Source organism: Bombina bombina, chromosome 3, assembly GCF_027579735.1.
Source record: "Bombina bombina isolate aBomBom1 chromosome 3, aBomBom1.pri, whole genome shotgun sequence".
NCBI lineage: Eukaryota > Metazoa > Chordata > Amphibia > Anura > Bombinatoridae > Bombina > Bombina bombina.
The window spans coordinates 711,801,113-711,820,894 of NC_069501.1; the positions used below are offsets into that span (position 1 = coordinate 711,801,113).

At 40.3% G+C, this 19,782-nt stretch overlaps 1 protein-coding gene across 7 annotated transcripts in view; it reads left to right on the forward strand.

Annotated features, from left to right (window-relative positions):
- NF1 (neurofibromin 1) overlaps positions 1–19,782 on the forward strand; it is a 1,508,106-nt gene that overhangs the window by 677,642 nt on the left and 810,682 nt on the right. The gene's annotated exons all lie outside the window — the stretch shown is intronic.

The following is a 19,782-nucleotide window of genomic DNA, read 5'->3' on the forward strand; positions in this document are numbered from 1 at the left end:
ATTTTGACTTTAGGCCTCTAAGTTTAAAAAGTTACTTTTCTTTGTGAAGATGACTGAAAATCAACAAAGGCACCTAAATATAGCCAGAGCTTATATAGTAATAACTAAATGTAATGTATTTTGAAGCAGTGGAAATCAGTGAAGGCAGTGGTTGCATTGGTGCTTTCAAACAAAAATATCATTCATGAAAAATAGTAATTTTAATTATTTATTATGTTCCATTTTTTAGGTATGTATTTAACTTTACTTTGTCAAAGCTGTACTTCTGGAATGCCACCACTCTGCTTGAATTTGTAAATGTATATTTAAATCTCCCTAAAGAGTCAGGGGTCACCAATAAAAATTTGAGAGCCATGATCTCTGACTTTCAGGATTGGTCAAGCCCTTCTGATTCTCATCCTATATAATTTTGCAGTGTGTTTATTGCTGTTTATTGCTTGTTAGAGGAATTCAGATTTGTCTTTCAACAGATGGTGAGAGTTTATGAGTCATTGCATGTGGTAATATTCCCATATTGACTACTAGCAGGAGGCAAAAGACACCCAAACACAACAAGGCTTTAAATCGCTCCCACTTCCCATGATCCTCAGTCATTTTCTTTTTCCTCTTTGATGCGGAGTGAGGTGAAAGTGAAGTGAAAGATCTTCTTATTGTTTGAAAGGGTATCCTCTAACTTATCTGAAGCCTTAAACCTCCTTGCAGTAACCTGTCATTCTCGGTGGCAGACAAGAGGAGTTATCATCAGCCAGGCAGTGAAAGATCTTTTATCATTAAAGAAATGTTGCAGGCTATCCAGGTGAATTGTAGATTTGTTTACCAAACCCCTGGTATACAGTAATCTGCTTCTTGTGGATCCACAGCCCTCCCCAGGGAAAATGTGGACTTCTCCACCAATCCCCTGGTTTAAGATGCTGTTGCTAACTTAGATCCTTGGCATTATGCTCGCACTGCCTAGGATGTAATAGTCTACTGGAAGCAAGTTGCTGTAGCTGAGGTAAGCACAGTGGACAGTGGTGCTAAGAGGTAAATACCTGCACTTTCATAGCCCACCTGCTATTAGTATAAACATGTTCACATGCTTTACATAGTCTGGGGACATAGATTTGTACACCTTATACTAGCAGTTCATAGCATTTTTGGGCACCTTGTTTTTTTTAAGGTAACTTGGTTTACATTTGTCGTAGTTGGTTCTGAACTATGCATAGTATGTTTTTATTCACATGCTAAATTTCAGATTTATAGTTTAAGTGTTCATCGATAGCGCAGGAGTGCTAAGGGTTAATAGTTTAGCACGTTGTTTAGTTGCCTTTTCTGTGTTATAATCCTTTCCTGTTCTTGTGTTGCTGTAATATTCTCAGCGTACAGGAAGGTTCTTATGATCAGTGGAGGTAATAAGGCACTCTGATCATCAGAGTTTGGCTTCAAATTTTGGGTACAAATTTGATTTAACCCATCATGCACTGTTATTTGCAAGGCAATCCCTTTTCTGGTTCTACAGTTTTTTTTCAATACTTATCTGAACAGTACCTTATATTTGTTTACTGTTTTCTTTTAAGGGTTAATCACTATTTGTGTGCTTTATATTGCTTATTTGCTTCAGTCTATCTCTGATACTAAAGCTATTTCATTACTAGTACTATGGATCAATTTGGTGCAGCTCAGGCCCCTTGTCCATCAGCTGATCATCTAGAATGAAGATCCTCTGTTACGTTAACCCCTTCTAGTTTGTATTTGCACTGTAAGGATTCACAGGTGTCCCCCCTGCTCAATAGATAACAAGGAAAGGAAAGAGACGCTGTATGTGTGAATCAATCACTCACTAGGTATAAGCACAAAGAAGATTCAGGGTACTCACATGATGTAAAGGCACCCAATTGTGCCAGCAGAGGCAGACTGGTTTTCAACAGCAGACCAGCTAGCTGTACCAAGGCAAAAACTGGATACACAGGTATGGTGATTCCCAGAGAGATGACTAGGCCCAAGTGTAGCTTCACTACTACCAAAAGTAGCAGTCAGGAGGAGGGAGGGTATACCCAGCATGCTGCAGGAGAGCGACACAGCTTCTGAAACTGACACTTCCAGCTGTCAAGAAACATATCAAGGACTTTCCTTGGGACTGGGTGACTATATTGATACACCATCCGTTTGGCATTGTGTCGAGAGACATTGTTTTTTTGTTTTTTTTTAAAAAAAAGAGCCATGCACTTGTATTGATACATTGTGTGTATGTATATATGTGTGTATATATATATATATATATATATATATATATATACACACACATATATACACACACATATATACACACAGATTTTGTGATCTCTTTACACACACACACATATATATATATATATATATATATATATATATATATATATACCCCAAATTGTTATGAGAGTCTGCATGTCCATTTAAGATATTGTAGTATTATATATAGCGCCTCCTAAAGGGTTTATTTGACCCTGTCTTTTTCTTGTCCCCCCTGCTCAGCTTTGTATCTCATGCGCTGAGTCTGTTGCTAACCCTAAATGGGGTTTTACTGCACTTCTGAGTGTACAAAGGTTTTTGCTACCAGGAGAGTTCATCTGAACTTTCTCCAAAATTATGGATTATTTTCACTCTGCTATTATTGAGGTTTTAGCTTGCTTGCCTCCAGCTGTTAATTGCAGATGTTTAAAAGGATTTGATGGTTGTCCTTCTTTAGCCTTTATCTCATTAGGGACATCCCTTAGGAGCACCCATGCTAAGTTACCCTTTAATAATAGGGGTGTTTCTGACTATTCTGAGAATAGTCTTTCTGAGTGTCAGGACCCTGCTACTATGGCAGATGTGTCCTTTAATTTCACACTTAAGCATAATCATGCCTTATTGCGGGAAGTTTTAATTGCTTTAGGTGTAGAGGATTATCCGGCTACAGTGAAGCTACCTGTTAAGATGATTGATACATTTTTTTTTAAGGCAGCTCCCAAGTAGCCTTCATCTTTTTCCCGTGCGTGATTTAGGAATGGCTGAAACCAGGTATTCCTTTTGTTCCATCTACCAAATTTAAATCTAGCTTTCTTCTCCCTTCTGTTAATACAGCGATTTGGGAAGCGTTTCCTGAGGTAGACACAGTTATTTCATCTTTGACCAGGCATACCACTATCTCTTTTCTAGGATAGGTCCTCTTTTAAGGATCCTTTAGATACAAAACTTGAAGGTTTTCATAGGAGATCCTTTAAGCCTGCAGGTTTTATGTTTAGACCTGCAGTCATTGTAGTCTGTTCCTGCTTTTAAGATGGAGGCAATTCACACTGTATTTCCGTTAGTGCAAGAGAGTCAGTTTATGTCTATTAGACTTAAAAGGTGCTTATTTGCATATTGGGATCATGTCAAGTTTCTGAGATTCGCTATTTTAGACAAGCGTTATCAGTTTGTGGCCCTCTGTTTTGGTTTGGCTGCAGCTCCCAGAGTATTTACAATGGCACTGGTAGCTCTGTTATCTGATGTTTGAGCTCATGGAATTTCTGTAGTTCCTTACTTGGACAACATTCATAATCGATTTTGTGACTTTTTTAAGTCTCTAACAGATCAGTTCAGAATGAAGCTGCAACAGGCCTTCTTCATCTGAATCCTCTCCCTTCCGCTGCTCAGTGCATGGAAGTTGTGGGACTCATGGTGGCTCTCTCAGATGCAGTTCCATTTGCCGGATTTTATCTTTGGGCCCTTCAATTACAGATGCTAAATCAATGGAATTTGGGCCATTAGGCTTTGTCAGAGGATTTTGTTAGACAGTCTTTGACTTGGTAGCAGAATCACCAGTCCTTGATTCAGGGAGACTCCTTACTTCAACCAGAGTGGATAGTAATCTCCCCAGATGCAAGCCTGTTAGGTTGGGGTGCAATCTGGAGGTCTCGGAGAGCGCAGGGAGCTTGGTCTCCTCAGGAGGCGAGGTTACCAATAAGTATTCTGGAACTCCGTACTATCTTCAGGGCTCTCCAGAGTTTGCACCACCTCAGACATGAATCTTTTATGAGATTCCAGTCAGATAATGTTACGGCAGTGGCTTTTGTCAATCATCAAGGTAGAATTAGCAGTTCTTTAGCAATGAGGGAAGTTTCCCACATTGTCAGTTGGGCCACAGGATAGATCTCATAGCTTCTCACTTGAATCACAAAATACCTCAGCATTGTTCCAGATCTCAGAACACTTGGGAGAGTCTTATAGATGCCCTAGTGGTATCTTGGTTGTTCAACCTGATTTAAATTTTTCCTCCATTTGTGTTGCTATCCAGAATCAAACAGGAACAAGCCTCAGCAATCTTGATTGCTCCATCATAGCCTTGCAGGATTTGGTTTGCAGATCTGGTGCAGATGTCCTCATGCGCGTCTTGGAGTCTTCTTCTAAATACCTAGTATGTCCACTGCTGTTGCAAAATAATTATTTTCCTATTATGATTGTTGATGAAAAACGGACAATCTACCTTAAAAAAGCAAATACGTACAGATAAGGGGAGAGAGGAGGAGGGGATAAACTGGCTCTCAAAAAATAGGAAGAAGTATTAACCCAAGCTTCCCTGAAACAAGTACAAATTCCAGATGTATTTTGCAGCAGAAGGAAGCAAAATAAATAATGAATATATATTGCAATAATGTTTCCCTTTCAATAATGAAATATTTTATGCATTGTTGAAATGTCCAACGTTAATGGCCCTTTAACTCCTTAGTGACAGACCATTTTTCAATTTTCTTACTGTTAAGGACCAGGGCTGTTTTTACATTTCTGCAGTGTTTGTGTTTAGCTATAATTTTCCTCTTAGTCATTTACTGTACCCAAACACATTATATACCGATTTTCTCGCCATTAAATGGACTTTCTAAAGATACCATTATTTTCATCATATCCTATAATTCACTTTAAATTTTGTTATAAAATATGATGAAAAAATTGAAAACACACTTTCTCTTGTAAGGTGTATCCAGTCCACGGATTCATCCATTACTTGTGGGATATTCTCCTTCCCAACAGGAAGCTGCAAGAGGATCACCCACAGCAGAGCTGTCTATATAGCTCCTCCCCTAACTGCCACCTCCAGTCATTCTCTTGCAGCTCTCGACAAGAGAAGTAGCTAGAGAGATGTGGTGAATTAGTGTAGTTTATCTTCAATCAAAAGTTTGTTATTTTTAAACGGTGCCGGCGTTGTACTGTTTTTTTACCTCAGGCAGAAATTAGAAGAAGAATTTGCCTGAGGTTTTTGATGATCTTAGCAGGTTGTAACTAAGGTCCACTGCTGTTCTCACACATAACTGAAGAATATGGGGAAACTTCAGCTGGGAGAACGGCCTGCAGAATTAACTGCCCTGAGGTATGTTCAGTATATTTTTTTCTAGAGGATGATAAGAACTAGAAAATGCTGACAGTGCCTGATATAGTTAAGGTAAGCCTGATTGCAGTGATTTAATAACGACTGGCATCATGCTTGCAGTAAAGGGTAATTTTCATATTACTTTCTATTATGGCTTAGTATGTAAAACGTTATATATATAAGCAACATTTTTTACAAGGAACATTTCTTTCATGTAATTAGCAAGAGTCCATGAGCTAGTGACGTATGGGATATACATTCCTACCAGGAGGGGCAAAGTTTCCAAAACCTCAAAATGCCTATAAATACACCCCTCACCACACCCACAATTCAGTTTTACAAACTTTGCCTCCTATGGAGGTGGTGAAGTAAGTTTGTGCTAGATTCTACGTTGATATGCGCTCCGCAGCAAGTTGGAGCCCGGTTTTCCTTTCAGCGTGCAGTGAATGTCAGAGGGATGTGAGGAGAGTATTGCCTATTTGAATGCAGTGATCTCCTTCTACGGGGTCTATTTCATAGGTTCTCTGTTATCGGTCGTAGAGATTCATCTCTTACCTCCCTTTTCAGATCGACGATATACTCTTATTTATATACCATTACCTCTGCTGATTTTCGTTTCAGTACTGGTTTGGCTTTCTACAAACGTGTAGATGAGTGTCCTGGGGTAAGTAAATCTTATTTTCTGTGACACTCTAAGCTATGGTTGGGCACTTTATTTATAAAGTTCTAAATATATGTATTCAAACATTTATTTGCCTTGACTCAGAATGTTCAACATTCCTTATTTTCAGACAGTCAGTTTCATATTTGGGATAATGCGTTTGAATCAATCATTTTTTCTTACCTTAAAAAATTGACTTTTTTTCCCTGTGGGCTGTTAGGCTCGCGGGGGCTGAAAATGCTTCATTTTATTGCGTCATTCTTGGCGCGGACTTTTTTGGCGCAAAAAATCTTTTCTGTTTCCGGCGTCATACGTGTCGCCGGAAGTTGCGTCATTTTTTGAAGTCCTTTTGCGCCAAAAATGTCGGCGTTCCGGATGTGGCGTCATTTTTGGCGCCAAAAAGCATTTAGGCGCCAAACAATGTGGGCGTATTATTTATAAATATGGGCGTCACTTTTGTCTCCACATTATTTCAGTCTGATTTTTTCTTTGCTTCTGGTTACTAGAAGCTTGTTTATTGGCATTTTTTCCCATTCCTGAAACTGTCATTTAAGGAATTTGATCAATTTTGCTTTATATGTCGTTTTTTCTCTTACATATTGCAAGATGTCTCACGTTGCATCTGAGTCAGAAGATACTTCAGGAAAATCGCTGTCTAGTGCTGGAACTACCAAAGCTAAGTGTATCTGCTGTAAACTTTTGGTAGCTATTCCTCCGGCTGTTGTTTGTATTAATTGTCATGACAAACTTGTTAAAGCAGATAATATTTCCTTTAGTAATGTACCATTGCCTGTTGCAGTTCCCTCAACATCTAAGGTGCAGAATGTTCCTGATAACATAAGAGATTTTGTTTCTGAATCCATCAAGAAGGCTATGTCTGTTATTTCTCCTTCTAGTAAACATAAAAAATCTTTTAAAACTTCTCTCTCTACAGATGAATTTTTAAATGAACATCATCATTCTGATTCTGATGACTCTTCTGGTTCAGAGGATTCTGTCTCAGAGATTGATGCCGATAAATCTTCATATTTATTTAAAATGGAATTTATTCGTTCTTTACTTAAAGAAGTACTAATTGCTTTAGAAATAGAGGATTCTGGTCCTCTTGATACTAATTCTAAACGTTTAGATAAGGTGTTTAAATCTCCTGTGGTTATTCCAGAAGTTTTTCCTGTTCCTAATGCTATTTCTGAAGTAATTTCCAGAGAATGGGATAAATTGGGTAATTCATTTACTCCTTCTAAACGTTTTAAGCAATTATATCCTGTGCCGTCTGACAGATTAGAATTTTGATGAAGTTGATGGGGCTATTTCTACCCTTGCTAAACGTACTACTATTCCTACGTCAGATGGTACTTCGTTTAAAGATCCTTTAGATAGGAAAATTGAATCCTTTCTAAGAAAAGCTTATCTGTGTTCAGGTAATCTTCTTAGACCTGCTATATCTTTGGCTGATGTTGCTGCAGCTTCAACTTTTTGGTTGGAGACTTTAGCGCAACAAGTAACAGATCATGATTCTCATAATATTATTATTCTTCTTCAGCATGCTAATAATTTTATCTGTGATGCCATTTTTGATATTATCAGAGTTGATGTCAGGTTTATGTCTCTAGCTATTTTAGCTAGAAGAGCTTTATGGCTTAAAACTTGGAATGCTGATATGGCTTCTAAATCAACTCTACTTTCCATTTCTTTCCAGGGTAACAAATTATTTGGTTCTCAGTTGGATTCCATTATCTCAACTGTTACTGGTGGGAAAGGAACTTTTTTACCACAGGATAAAAAATCTAAGGGTAAAAACAGGGCTAATAATCGTTTTTGTTCTTTTCGTTTCAACAAAGAACAAAAGCCTGATCCTTCATCCTCAGGAGCAGTTTCAGTTTGGAAACCATCTCCAGTCTGGAATAAATCCAAGCCTTCTAGAAAGGCAAAGCCTGCTTCTAAGTCCACATGAAGGTGCGGCCCTCATTCCAGCTCAGCTGGTAGGGGGCAGGTTACATTTTTTCAAAGAAATTTGGATCAATTCTGTTCACAATCTTTGGATTCAGAACATTGTTTCAGAAGGGTACAGAATTGGTTTCAAGATGAGACCTCCTGCAAAGAGATTTTTTCTTTCCCGTGTCCCAGTAAATCCAGTGAAAGCTCAAGCATTTCTGAATTGTGTTTCAGATCTAGAGTTGGCTGGAGTAATTATGCCAGTTCCAGTTCTGGAACAGGGGATGGGGTTTTATTCAAATCTCTTCATTGTACCAAAGAAGGAGAATTCCTTCAGACCAGTTCTGGATCTAAAAATATTGAATCGTTATGTAAGGATACCAACGTTCAAAATGGTAACTGTAAGGACTATCTTGCCTTTTGTTCAGCAAGGGCATTATATGTCCACAATAGATTTACAGGATGCTTATCTGCATATTCCGATTCATCCAGATCATTATCAGTTCCTGAGATTCTCTTTTCTGGACAAGCATTACCAGTTTGTGGCTCTGCCATTTGGCCTAGCTACAGCTCCAAGAATTTTTACAAAAGTTCTCGGTGCCCTTCTGTCTGTAATCAGAGAACAGGGTATTGTGGTATTTCCTTATTTGGACGATATCTTGGTACTTGCTCAGTCTTTACATTTAGCAGAATCTCATACGAATCGACTTGTGTTGTTTCTTCAAGATCATGGTTGGAGGATCAATTTACCAAAAAGTTCATTGATTCCTCAGACAAGGGTAACTTTTCTGGGTTTCCAGATAGATTCAGTGTCCATGACTCTGTCTTTAACAGAGAAGAGACATCTAAAATTGATTTCAGCTTGTCGAAACCTTCAGTCACAATCATTCCCTTCGGTAGCCTTATGCATGGAAATTCTAGGTCTTATGACTGCTGCATCGGACGCGATCCCCTTTGCTCGTTTTCACATGCGACCTCTTTAGCTCTGTATGCTGAATCAATGGTGCAGGGATTACACAAAGATATCTCAATTAATATCTTTAAAACCGATTGTACGACACTCTCTAACGTGGTGGACAGATCACCATCGTTTAATTCAGGGGGCTTCTTTTGTGCTTCCGACCTGGACTGTAATTTCAACAGATGCAAGTCTCACAGGTTGGGGAGCTGTGTGGGGATCTCTGACGGCACAAGGAGTTTGGGAATCTCAGGAGGTGAGATTACCGATCAGTATTTTGGAACTCCGTGCAATTTTCAAAGCTCTTCAGTCTTGGCCTCTTCTGAAGAGAGAATCGTTCATTTGTTTTCAGACAGACAATGTCACAACTGTGGCATACATCAATCATCAAGGAGGGACTCACAGTCCTCTGGCTATGAAAGAAGTATCTCGAATTCTGGTTTGGGCGGAATCCAGCTCCTGTCTAATCTCTGCGGTTCATATCCCAGGTATAGACAATTGGGAAGCGGATTATCTCAGTCGCCAAACGTTACATCCGGGCGAATGGTCTCTTCACCCAGAGGTATTTCTTCAGATTGTTCAAATGTGGGGACTTCCAGAAATAGATCTGATGGCCTCTCATCTAAACAAGAAACTTCCCAGGTATCTGTCCAGATCCAGGGATCCTCAAGCGGAAGCAGTGGATGCATTGTCACTTCCTTGGAAGTATCATCCTGCCTATATCTTTCCGCCTCTAGTTCTTCTTCCAAGAGTAATCTCCAAGATTCTGAAGGAATGCTCGTTTGTTCTGCTGGTAGCTCCGGCATGGCCTCACAGGTTTTGGTATGCGGATCTTGTCCGGATGGCCTCTTGCCATCCGTGGACTCTTCCGCTACGACCAGACCTTCTGTCGCAAGGTCCTTTTTTCCATCAGGATCTCAAATCCTTAAATTTAAAGGTATGGAGATTGAACGCTTGATTCTTAGTCAAAGAGGTTTCTCTGACTCTGTGATTAATACTATGTTACAGGCTCGTAAATCTGTATCCAGAGAGATATATTATAGAGTCTGGAAGACTTATATTTTTTGGTGTCTTTCTCATCATTTTTCTTGGCATTCTTTTAGAATTCCAAGAATTTTATAGTTTCTTCAGGATGGTTTAGATAAAGGTTTGTCCGCAAGTTCCTTGAAAGGACAAATCTCTGCTCTTTCTGTTCTTTTTCACAGAAAGATTGCTAATCTTCCTGATATTCATTGTTTTGTACAAGCTTTGGTTTGTATAAAACCTGTCATTAAGTCAATTTCTCCTCCTTGGAGTTTGAATTTGGTTCTAGGGGCTCTTCAAGCTCCTCCGTTTGAACCTATGCATTCATTGGACATTAAATTACTTTCTTGGAAAGTTTTGTTCCTTTTGGCAATCTCTTCTGCCAGAAGAGTTTCTGAATTATCTGCTCTTTCTTGTGAGTCTCCTTTTCTGATTTTTCATCAGGATAAGGCAGTGTTGCGAACTTCTTTTGAATTTTTACCTAAAGTTGTGAATTCCAACAACATTAGTAGAGAAATTGTGGTTCCTTCATTATGTCCTAAGAATTCTAAGGAGAAATCGTTACATTCTTTGGATGTTGTTAGAGCTTTGAAATATTATGTTGAAGCTACTAAGTCTTTCCGAAAGACTTCTAGTTTATTTGTTATCTTTTCCGGTTCTAGAAAAGGCCAGAAAGCTTCTGCCATTTCTTTGGCATCTTGGTTGAAATCTTTAATTCATCTTGCCTATGTTGAGTCGGGTAAAACTCCGCCTCAAAGGATTACAGCTCATTCTACTAGGTCAGTTTCTACTTCCTGGGCGTTTAGGAATGAAGCTTCGATTGATCAGATTTGCAAAGCAGCAACTTGGTCCTCTTTGCATACTTTTACTAAATTCTACCATTTTGATGTATTTTCTTCTTCTGAAGCAGTTTTTGGTAGAAAAGTACTTCAGGCAGCGGTTTCAGTTTGAATCTTCTGCTTATGTTTTTCATTAAACTTTATTTTGGGTGTGGATTATTTTCAGCAGGAATTGGCTGTCTTTATTTTATCCCTCCCTCTCTAGTGACTCTTGCGTGGAAAGATCCACATCTTGGGTAATCATTATCCCATACGTCACTAGCTCATGGACTCTTGCTAATTACATGAAAGAAAACATAATTTATGTAAGAACTTACCTGATAAATTCATTTCTTTCATATTAGCAAGAGTCCATGAGGCCCACCCTTTTTTGTGGTGGTTATGATTTTTGTATAAAGCACAATTATTCCAATTCCTTATTTTATATGCTTTCGCACTTTTTTATCACCCCACTTCTTGGCTATTCGTTAAACTGAATTGTGGGTGTGGTGAGGGGTGTATTTATAGGCATTTTGAGGTTTTGGAAACTTTGCCCCTCCTGGTAGGAATGTATATCCCATACGTCACTAGCTCATGGACTCTTGCTAATATGAAAGAAATGAATTTATCAGGTAAGTTCTTACATAAATTATGTTTTTTTACTGAGGTGATAAATCTTTATTTGGGGCCTAGTTTTCCACATGGCTGTTATTTTACTCCTAGGAATAGTTTTTTAAGGCCCTCTGACTTTGAGTGCATGGTGGGAGGGGCCTATTTTTGCGCTCTAATTGTGCAGTTGTTTTTTACATTCTGAGACATCCAGCTTCCCTGAAGGAGTCCCCTGACATATTGGACCTCTGTAAAGGGTTTTTATGCCTACAAAAGTCGTTATGGGAAGGTAGGAGCCACAGTAGAGCTGTGGCAGTTTGCTTGTGACTGTTATAACGGTTTTTACCGTTTTTTTTGCTTCGTTTTTGAACCTGAGGGGTTAATCATCCATTAGCAAGTGGGTGCAATGCTATTTTAGTCTATTATATACACTGTAAAAATTTCATAGTTAACTTCTTTTTTCACTGTTTTGCAGTTTTTGTGTTTGTTTTTTTCCCTTAAAGGCACAGTACCGTTTTTTATATTCTGCTTTTTCACATTAATTAAAGTGTTTTCAAAGCTTGCTGGTCTCATTACTAGTCTGTTAAACATGTCTGACATAGAGGAAACTCCTTGTTGATTATGTTTAGAAGCCATTGTGGAACCCCCTCTTAGAATGTGTACCAAATGCACTGATCTTACTATAAGTTATAAAGACCATATTCTGGCTTTAAAAGATTTATCACCAGAGGAAATTGACAAGGGGGAAGTTATGCCGACTAACTCTCCCCACGTGTCAAAGCCTTTAACTCCCGCTCAAGGGGCGCCAAGTACATCTAGCGCACCCATTGCGTATACTTTACAAGACATGGCGGCAGTTATGAATCATACTCTTACAGAAGTATTGTCCAAACTGCCAGGGTTACAAGGAATGCGAGACAGCTCTGGGGCTAGAAAAAATACAGAGCTCTCTGACGCTTTAGTAGCTATGTCCGATATACCCTCACAATGTGCAGAAGCCGAAGAAGGAGAGCTTCTATCTGTGGGTGATTTTTCTGACTCAGGGAAGACACCTCAACCTGATTCTGATATGTTTTTAAAAAGATGTTTCCCATATATGCCGCTACACAGGACTTGTGGCAAACGGTCCCTAAAGTGGAGGGAGCAGTCTCTACTCTAGCGAAGCGTACAACTATCCCTGTCGAGGATAGTTGTGCTTTTCTAGATCCAATGGACAAAAAATTAGAGGGTTACCTTAAGAAAATTTTTATTCAGCAAGGTTTTATTCTCCAGCCCCTTGCATGCATTGCCCCTGTCACTGCGGCCTTCTGGTTTGAGTCTTTAGAAGAGGCTCTACAGGTAGAAACCCCATTGGATGATATCCTTGACAAGCTTAAAGCTCTTAAGCTAGCCAACTCATTTGTTTCTGACGCCGTTGTTCATTTAACCAAACTAACGGCTAAGAATTCAGGTTTTGCTATTCAGGCACATAGGGCACTATGGCTTAAATCCTGGTCAGCTGACGTTACTTCAAAGTCTAAGCTTCTCAACATTCCCTTCAAGGGGCAGACCCTATTCGGGCCTGGACTGAAGGAGATCATTTCTGATATTACTGGAGGAAAAGGTCACGCCCTTCCTCAGGATATATCCAACAAATTAAGGACCAAACAGCCTAATTTCGTGACTTTCGAAACTTCAAGAGTGTCGCAGCTTCAACGTCCTCTAATAAAAAACAAGAGGGAAATTTTGCCCAGTCCAAGCCGGTCTGGAGACCTAACCAGGCTTGGAACAAAGGAAAGCAGGCCAAAAAACCTGCTGCTGCTGCCTCTAAGACAGCATGAAAGATCAGCCCCCGATCCGGTAACGGATCTAGTAGGGGGAAGACTTTCTCTCTTCACCCAGGCTTGGGCAAGAGATGTCCAGGATCCCTGGGCGTTGGAAATTGTGTCCCAGGGATATCTTCTGGACTTCAAAGCTTCATCCCCAAAAGGAAGATTTCATCTCTCACAATTATCTGCAAACCAGATAAAGAGAGAGGCATTCTTACATTGTTTTCAAGACCTCCTAGTTATGGGAGTGATCCACCCAGTTCCAAAGGAGGAACAGGGGCAAGGCTTCTATTCAAATCTGTTTGTGGTTCTCAAGAAAGAGGGAACCTTCAGACCAATCTTAGATCTCAAGATCCTAAACAAATTTCTCAGGTTCCCATCCTTCAAGATGGAGACTATTCAAACCATCCTACCTATGATCCAGGAGGGTCAATATATGACTGCCGTGGACTTAAACAATGCTTATCTGCACATTCCGATACACAGAGATCATCGGTTTCTCAGGTTCGCCTTCCTAGACAGGCATTACCAGTTTGTGGCTCTTCCCTTTGGGTTAGCTACGGCACCAAGAATCTTTACGAAGGTTCTGGGGTCACTCCTAGCGGTCCTAAGGCCGCGGGGTATAGCAGTAACCCCTTACCTAGATGACATTCTAATACAGGCGTCAAATTTTCAAATCGCCAGGTCCCATACAGACATTGTTCTGGCATTTCTGAGGTCGCATGGGTGGAAAGTGAACGAAGAAAAAAGTTCTCTATCCCCTCTCATAAGAGTTTCCTTCCTAGGAACTCTGATAGATTCTGTAGAAATGAAGATTTACCTGACAGAGGCCAGGTTTTCACAACTTCTAAATTCCTGCCGTGTTCTTTATTCTACTTCTCGCCCTTCAGTGGCTCAGTGTATGGAAGTAATCGGCTTAATGGTAGCAGCAATGGACATAGTGCCGTTTGCCCGCCTACATCTCAGACCGCTGCAACTCTGCATGCTCAGTCAGTGGAATGGGGATTACACAGATTTGTTACCTCTACTAAATCTGGATCAAGAGACCAGGGATTCTCTTCTCTGGTGGTTATCTCTGGTCCATCTGTCCAAGGCTATGACCTTCCGCAGGCCAGATTGGACAATAGTAACGACAGATACCAGCCTTCTGGGCCGGGGTGCAGTCTGGGACTCCCTGAAGGCTCAGGGCTTGTGGACTCAGGAGGAGACACTCCTTCCGATAAACATTCTGGAACTAAGAGCGATATTCAATGCTCTTCAGGCTTGGCCTCAGCTAGCTGCGGTCAGGTTCATCAGATTTCAGTCGGACAACATCACGACTGTAGCCTACATCAACCATCAAGGGGGAACAAGGAGTTCCCTAGCAATGTTGGAGGTTTCAAAAATAATTCTATGGGCAGAGGTTCACTCTTGCCATCTATCAGCTATCCATATCCCAGGAGTAGAGAACTGGGAGGCGGATTTTCTAAGTCAACAGACTTTTCATCTGGGGGAGTGGGAACTCCATCCGGAGGTGTTTGCACAATTGATTCAACTTTGGGGCAAACCAGAACTGGATCTCATGGCGTCTCGTCAGAACGCCAAGCTTCCTTGTTACGGATCCAGGTCCAGGGATCCCAAGGCACTGCTGATAGATGCTCTAGCAGCGCCTTGGTCTTTCAACCTGGCTTATGTGTTTCCACCGTTTCCTCTCCTCTCTCGTCTGATTGCCAAGATCAAGCAGGAGAGAGCTTCGGTGATTTTAATAGCACCTGTGTGGCCACGCAGGACTTGGTATGCAGATCCGGTGGACATGTCATCCCTTCCACCATGGACTCTACCGCTGAGGCAGGACCTTCTACTTCAGGGTCCTTTCAACCATCCAAATCTAATTTCTCTGCGTCTGACTGCTTGGAGATTGAACGCTTGATTTTATCAAAATGTGGTTTCTCCAAATCGGTCATTGATACCTTAATTCATGCTCGAAAGCCTGTCACCTGGAAAATCTATCATAAGATATGGTGTAAATATCTTCATTGGTGTGAATCCAAGGGTTACTCATGGAGTAAATTCAGGATTCCCAGGATATTATCTTTTCTCCAAGAAGGATTGGAGAAGGGATTGTTAGCTAGTTCCTTAAAGGGACAGATTTCTGCTCTGTCTATCCTTTTGCACAAGCGTCTGGCGGATGTTCCAGACGTTCAGGCGTTTTGTCAGGTTTTAGTTAGAATCAAGCCTGTGTTTAAACCTGTTGCTCCGCCATGGAGTTTTTGCGTACCAAACCTGGGTTTCTCCTTAAGGTGGTATCTAATAAGAATATCAATCAGGACATTGTTGTTGACGTGGTTCGTGCTTTAAAGTTTTATTTACAAGCTACTAAAGATTTTCGTCAATCATTTGCATTGTTTGTTGTCTACTCTGGAAAGAGGAAAGGCCAAAAGGCTTTAGCAACTTCTCTTTCCTTTTGGTTAAGAAGTATAATCCGCTTAGCTTATGAGACTGCTGGCCAGCAGCCTCCTGAAAGAATTACAGCTCATTCCACTAGAGCGGTGGCTTCCACATGAGCTTTTAAAAATTAGGCTTCTGTTGAACAGATTTGTAAGGCGGCGACTTGGTCTTCGCTTCATACTTTTTCTAAAATCTACAAATTTTATACTTTTGCTTCTTCGGAGGCTATTTTTGGGAGAAAGGTCTTACAGGCAGTGGTGCCTTCCGTTTAAGCGCCTGCCTTGTCCCTCCCTTCATCCGTGTCCTATAGCTTTGGTATTGGTATCCCACAAGTAATGGATGAATCCGTGGACTGGATACACCTTAGAAGTGAAAACAAAATTTATGCTTACCTGATAAATTTATTTCTCTTGTGGTGTATCCAGTCCACGGCCCTCCCTGTCATTTTAAGACAGGTGTTTTTTTATTTTTAAACTACAGTCACCACTGCACCCTATAGTTTCTCCTTTCTCTTGCTTGTCTTCGATCGAATGACTGGAGGTGGCAGTTAGGGGAGGAGCTATATAGACAGCTCTGCTGTGGGTGATCCTCTTGCAGCTTCCTGTTGGGAAGGAGAATATCCCACAAGTAATGGATGAATCCGTGGACTGGATACACCACAAGAGAAATAAATTTATCAGGTAAGCATAAATTTTGTTTTTTCTAAATTTGACCCCCAAAATCTATTGCGCATCTACAACCACCAAACAACTCCCATGCTAAATAGTTTTCGTCCAGAGTTTAGAAATACCCAATGTTTACATGTTCTTTGCTTTTTTGCAAGTTATAGGGCAATAAGTACAAGTAGCACTTTGCTATTTCCAAGCCATTTCCCCCCCCCCCCCCAAAATTAGCAAAAGTTACCTTGTAACACTGATATCTGTCAGGAATCCTTGAATAACCCTTCACATATACATATATATATTTTTTAGTAGACAAACCAAAGTATGGATATAGGCCCATTTTGGTATATTTCATGCCACCATTTCACTGCCAAATGCGATCAAATAATAAAAAATTGTTAACTTCTTCATAATTTTTAGGTTTCTCACTGAAATTATTTACAAACAGCTTGTGCAATTATGACACAAATGGTTGTAAATGCTTCTCTGGGATCCCCTTTGTTCAGAAATAGCAGACATATATAGGGAGTGCAGAATTATTAGGCAAGTTGTATTTTTGAGGATTAATTTTATTATTGAACAACAACCATGTTCTCAATGAACACAAAAAACTCATTAATATCAAAGCTGAATAGTTTTGGAAGTAGTTTTTAGTTTGTTTTTAGTTATAGCTATTTTAGGGGGATATCTGTGTGTGCAGGTGACTATTACTGTGCATAATTATTAGGCAACTTAACAAAAAACAAATATATACCCATTTCAATTATTTATTTTTCTTCTGTTAAGTGTGATCAGTCCACGGGTCATCATTACTTGTGGGATATTATCTGCTCCCCTACAGGAAGTGCAAGAGGATTCACCCAGCAGAGTTGCTATATAGCTCCTCCCCTCTACGTCACCTCCAGTCATTCTCTTGCACCCAGCAACTAGATAGGTCGTGTGAGAGGACTATGGTGATTATACTTAGTTTTATATCTTCAATCAAAAGTTTGTTATTTTAAAATAACACCGGAGTGTGTTATTACCTCTCTGGCAGAGTTTGAGGAAGAATCTACCAGAGTTTTGCTATGATTTTAGCCGGAGTAGTTAAGATCATATTGCTGTTCTCGGCCATCTGAGGAGTGAGGTAAACTTCAGATCAGGGGACAGCGGGCAGATGAATCTGCATAGAGGTATGTAGCAGTTTTTATTTTCTGACAATGGAATTGATGAGAAAATCCTGCCATACCGATATAATGTCATGTATGTATACTTTACACTTCAGTATTCTGGGGAATGGTACTTCACTAGAATTACACTGTAAGAAAGACATAAAGCTGTTTAATAACTAGAGATTATGTTTAACGTTTTTGCTGGAATGTAAAATCGTTTTCATTTACTGAGGTACTGAGTGAATAAATGTTTGGGCACTATTTTTCCACTTGGCAGTTGCTTAAATCTGTTTTTTTTCTGTCAGTTTCTGTTCTCCCTCACTGCTGTGTGTGTGGGGGAGGGGCGCTTTTACTATGCATCAAATATTTCAGTCAGCACAGCAGAGCTGTGAGAATTATAGTTTGACTGAGATAAAAACGTTTATTCTGTAATTTGTTTCCTGCTTTCAGAAATTGTTATCTTTGCTAATGGGATTAAACCTTTGCTAAAGTTGTGTTGTTTAATTGCTGAGGGGAACAATCCTTTGCTAAAACTGTATATTCTGACAAAGATTGATGCTATAACTTAATTATTTTAACTGTTATAATTTTTTTCTGTGCTTCTTAAAGGCACAGTTCGTTTTCATATTATTTGTAAATTACTTTGAAAAGTATTTTCAAGTTGCTGTTTATTTGCTAGTGTGTTAAACATGTCTGATTCAGAGGAATATCTCTGTGCTATATGTGTTAATGCCAAAGTGGAGCCCAATAGAAATTTATGTACTAAATGTATTGATGCTACTTTAAAAAAACAGTCAATCTGTACAAATTGAACATATTTCACCAAACAACGAGGGGAGAGTTATGCCGACTAACTCGCCTCACGTGTCAGTACCTGCATCTCCCGCTCAGGAGGTGCGTGATATTGTAGCGCCGAGTACATCTGGGCGGCCATTACAAATCACATTACAAGATATGGCTACTGTTATGACTGAAGTTTTGGCTAAACTACCAGAACTAAGAGGTAAACGTGATCACTCTGGGGTGAGAACAGAGTGCGCTGATAATGCAAGGGCCATGTCTGATACTGCGTCACAGTTTGCAGAACGTGAAGACGGAGAGCTTCATTCTGTGGGTGACGGTTCTGATCCAAATAAACTGGACTCAGACATTTCAAATTTTAAATTTAAGCTTGAGAACCTCCGTGTGTTACTAGGGGAGGTATTAGCGGCTCTGAATGATTGTAACACAGTTGCAATCCCAGAGAAAATGTGTAGGTTGGATAAATATTTTGCGGTACCGACGAGTACTGACGTTTTTCCTATACCTAAGAGACTTACTGACATTGTTACTAAGGAGTGGGATAGACCCGGTGTGCCTTTCTCACCCCCTCCTATATTCAGAAAGATGTTTCCAATAGACGCCGCCACACGGGACTTATGGCAAATGGTCCCTAAGGTGGAGGGAGCAGTTTCTACTTTAGCTAAGCGTACCACTATCCCAGTGGAGGATAGCTGTGCTTTTTCAGATCCAATGGATAAAAAATTAGAGGGTTACCTTAAGAAAATGTTTGTTCAACAAGGGTTTATATTGCAACCTCTTGCATATATTGCGCCTGTCACGGCTGCAGCAGCATTTTGGTTTGAGTCTCTGGAAGAGACACTTCAATCATCCACACTAGATGACATCACACACAAACTTAAATTCCTTAAGTTAGCTAATTCATTTATTTCAGATGCCGTAGTACATTTAACTAAACTTGCGGCTAAAAATTCAGGATTCGCCATTCAGGCACGCAGAGCTCTGTGGCTGAAATCCTGGTCAGCTGATGTTACGTCTAAATCTAAATTGCTTAATATTCCTTTCAAAGGGCAGACCTTATTCGGGCCCGGCTTGAAAGAGATTATTGCTGACATTACAGGAGGTAAAGGTCATGCCCTGCCTCAGGACAAGGCCAAAGCCAAGGCTAGACAGTCCAATTTTCGTTCCTTTCGTAATTTCAAAGCAGGAGCAGCATCAACTTCCTCTGCACCAAAACAGGAAGGAGCTGTTGCTCGCTACAGACAAGGCTGGAAACCTAACCAGTCCTGGAACAGGGGCAAACAGGCCAGAAAACCTGCTGCTGCCCCTAAGACAGCATGAATTGAGGGCCCCCGATCCGGGACCGGATCTAGTGGGGGGCAGACTTTCCCTCTTCGCCCAGGCTTGGGCAAGAGATGTTCAGGATCCCTGGGCGTTAGAGATCATATCTCAGGGATACCTTCTGGACTTCAAATCCTCTCCCCCAAGAGGGAGATTTCATCTGTCAAGGTTGTCAACAAACCTAACAAAGAAGGAAGCGTTTCTACGCTGCGTACAAGATCTTTTATTAATGGGAGTGATCCATCCAGTTCCGCGGTTGGAACAA